This window comes from Cebus imitator, unplaced genomic scaffold, assembly GCF_001604975.1.
Source record: "Cebus imitator isolate Cc_AM_T3 unplaced genomic scaffold, Cebus_imitator-1.0 Scaffold1, whole genome shotgun sequence".
NCBI lineage: Eukaryota > Metazoa > Chordata > Mammalia > Primates > Cebidae > Cebus > Cebus imitator.
In genome coordinates, this window is record NW_016107316.1 from 933,435 (window position 1) to 937,633 (window position 4,199).

A 4,199-nucleotide genomic window follows, 5' to 3' on the forward strand; every position below is an offset into this window, starting at 1 on the left:
CCACCACGCCTGGCTGATTTTTATACTTTTAGTAAAGACAGGGTTTCACCACGTTGCCCAGGCTGGTTTCGATCTCCTGACCTCAGGTGACCCACCCACCTTGGCCTCCCGAAGTACTGGGATTACAGGTGTAAGCCACTGCTTCCGGCCTAAATTCACTCATTAAATCTAATAGTTTATCTGTCTCGTTGTCTTATTCTGTTCTTAGAGGGAAAATTTACAAAAATTCACCTTCATATGTTAGCTGTGGATTTAAAAAATAAATACATTTTTATCAGATTAAGGAAGTTCTCTTCTATTACAAGGGTGCTAAAAATTTTTTATTAATACATGTTGCATTTTATCACATACTGTTCCCACATTTATTGAGAGAACTGTATTTTTCTTCCTTATTCCATTAATGTGGTAAAGAATTGTTCAATGATAAATTAACCTTGCTTTCCTGGAATAAATCCAATTTGGTTGTGATGTATTCTGTTTTACACATAATGCTTTTTCCTGATTTGCCAATATTTATTTAGGATCTTTACATTTAGCTCTTTGAATTAAATGGACCTCTAATTTTCCTTTCTTGTAATGTTCTCATAAAATTTTGGAATCAGGTTTTTCTGGTGTCATAGAAATCTTGAGGAATCTTTCCTATTTTTTCTGTTTTCTAGAAGAATTACATAAAGTGATATTTCTTTCATAAACATTTTTTAACATTCACTTAAGAAGCCATCTGGATCTGCAGTATTCTTTATGGGAAGGTTTTTAAATGCTGTGTTTAATTATTTAGATTTTCTATTTATTCTTGTATCTGTTCTGGTAACTTTTGTTTTTCTAGGAATTTATACATTTCATCAAAACTTCCAAATTTACTGGCATAAAGTTGTTAATAATGTCCTCTTATTTTTTAAAAAAATGCCTTCAAAGTATCTCTAGCAAGCACGATTTTCACTCCAGATACTGTTATTTGTGCTACCTCTGCTCTTCTTTATCAGCATATCAGGAATTTATCTATTTTATTAGTGTTTCCAAATAACCAATTTTGGTTTTGGTCATCCTCTATTGTAAATTTGTCTTATATTTAATGAAAATCTACTCATCTTTTTACTATTTATTTTCTTTTACTTTCTTTGAATTTAATTTGCAGTTCTTTTTCTAACTTCTTTTTTTTTTTGAGACCAGTCTCACTTTGTCACCCAGGCTGGAATGTAGTGGTGTGATCTCGGTTCACTGCAACCTCCATCACCCGAGTTCAAGCGATTCTCCTGCTTCAGTCTCGCAAGTGGCCGGGATTACAGGTGCCCACCACCACATTTGGCTAATTTTTGTGTTTTCAGTTTTTTTGTTTGTTTTTATTTTTGTTTTGTTTTGTTTTGAGACGGAGTTTTGTTCTTGTTGCCCAGGCTGGAGTGCAATGGCGCGGTCTCAGCTCACCACAACCTCCACCTCCTGGGTTCAAGTGATTCTCATGCCTCAGCCTCCCAAGTAGCTGGGATTACAGATGCCCACCACCATGCCCGGCTAATTTTTTGTATTTTTAGTGGAGACGGGTTCACCATGTTGGCCAGGCTGGTCTGTAATGCCTGACCTCAAGTGATCTGCCTGCCTCAGCCTCCCAGAGTGCTGGGATTACAGGCATGAGACACAATGTCCAGCCTCTAGCTTCTTAGATTATTTATTTTTAGACTTTTTTTCAATATATCTCCCTGTATGCATAAGTTCAGTTACACCTCACAAATTATATTTACATTTTAATTCAGTTCAAAATACGTTCTATTTCCATTGTCATTTTATCTTTGACCTGTGGTTTGTTTAGAAGTGTATTTTTAAATTTCCAAACACACTGGGATTTTACAGTCATCTTTTTGTTGTTATTTTCTAGCTTGATAATGAAAGAATATAGTCTGAGTGATTTACATTCTTCAACATTTTAAAATACTTGTTTTATGACTCAGTGCATGATTACATTTTATAGAAAGATCCGTTTGCACTTGAAATCAATGAGTATTCTGCAGCTGTTAGGGTTCAACGTTCTATGTCATCTAGATCAAGTTTGTTAAATGTATTTTTCATATCACCTATATTTGTTCTGATGTTCACCTATTTATTCTACTGTTTACTGAAGGACTTGTTAAATTTTCCTACTACGATTATGAATTTGTTTATTTCCCTTTACAGTCTGTCCACGTTTGCATCATATATTTGAAGCTGCTATTAAGGAGCACACACATTTTTAAATTATTACATCTCCCTGCTGAATTGAATATTTGGTAATAATGATGCCCCCTTTATCTCTAATAATGCTTCTTGACTTACTGTCTACTTTGTCTGATATTAGTACAATAGCTCAAGGTTGAACAAGTTCTTTCAATTCCTCTTTGGCTGAGAGTTTTTGTCATAAATGGAAGCTGAATTTTGTCATGTACTTTTCCTGCATTTATTGAGAAGATCATAGAGTTTTTTTTCCTTTTGTCTGTGGATATGAATTATGTGGATTGATTTTCCAGGCAAGTCGTTTATTCATTCATTCATCTGGCCATTATCTGTAAGTGCTCATCGCCCCCGGGACCGTGTTGGGTGTTGGAGATGCGCCGTGACTGTGGGAAGGTCTTTGCCTTCGCAGAGCCGAGTCTCAGTCTACCTCTTGAGCTCTAAGGTGAGGTTGCCAGGAGTCCCTGGCTCTGAGCTCTTTGCCCCATATTACTTCTGGTTTGAGAAGTGTGCTGCCCCCCATGGACCTGAATCTTGCAGTTCTCTTGAACCTCCATGGGAGAATGTGTTAACCCCAGGTACTCCCAGGAATGAGACAAATCAGGAGATCTGGCTGGGGAAACTGAGAGCTAGCCTTGCAGCTACTACTGATAAGTTAAATTTTAACTCTGGACTGTGACATAATCCCTGAGGGACACAGCAGTTTGTCCCTGGCTTGTCATGGCTAGAGAGCGGAGGTCATAGCCCTGGTATTCACAACTTTCTTCTCCACCTAAGAGGGAGGGGAACTAGCACTCTTCCAAGATTTTAAAAATTAAAAACAATAACCCCACCATCCTTTCTCATAAAAAAAAAATGTCATATCAAATTAGAGAAATAATACTAGGCATGGTAGACCCAGCTACTCAGGAGGCTGAGACAGGAGGACCGCTTGAGCCTGAGAGTTCAAGACTGCAGTGAGCTGTGATCACACTGCACTCCAGCCTAGTGACAGAGTGAGACCTTGTCTCAAAAAAGAAAAAGGAAGGAAGGAAGAAAGAAAGGAAGGAAGGGAGGGAGGGAGTGAGGAAAGGAAGGAACCGAATAATATCAAAGAGATGTGTTGCACCAGTCCTGGGTGTTGATCGTAACACCCGCTCTGAGGCCTCTTTTCCTATAAGACAAAAGTTCTGGTTACCTTGAAGCCCCCACGGTCTCTCACCTGTGCTGCTGCAACACCTTTGTAGCTGGCTTCCTGCCCCTGGTGTTCCTTCCACTGATTCATTCTCTCCAAACTGAGCCAGGGGATCATCCTGAATTAAAATCCAGCCATAAAATTTCTCCACTTAAAATTTCCCGCTGGCATCTCAGAATCTTCAGGATGAGCCTCAAACTCCAAGCACATGAGCACCAGGCCTCCACGGCCCCGCTCCTGCCCCCGCCCCCACCCACCCTCCTCTTCCCCACATCCGCCTGGCCCTCTGCACCCTGCCACATGTGTGCCAGGACCTCATGTCCCCGCATCTGCCCACACAAACCGTCATGTGCCCCCGCCACCTGCCCTTGGTGGACTCGACTTCCCAGCAATGACTCTGCAAATGCCACTCGAGTAGTCATTCAGATGAAACCCAGCCCTTCTTCCTGCCTCATGCCCAACAGGGTCACTTGACTACTGGATTCAGGTTCAGGTTGACCAAACATTTACTGAGTACTAAGACCCTGGCTGGAACTCTGCACACCCACCACGTGGATCGGTGGCTTTGGGAGCTGCGCGGTGCGGGAGCAGGATCTCAGAACTAGAGCAGCGCAAGCAACCAAGGGTTTGCTGGCTCCCTCCCGACGGGAAGCTGCGTTCCTGCCGTGGAGCTGCGGAAGTACACGGCTACCCAGCAGCCCGGGGCTCCTGACCCCACACTCTTGGTAACCCTCTGCGACCCTAAAGTCCTCCTCGTGAGAGTTGGAGGACCCCTTAAGGGGCATGCCGTTCAAACCCTTAACACGTCTCCCTAAAGTCTCTCATT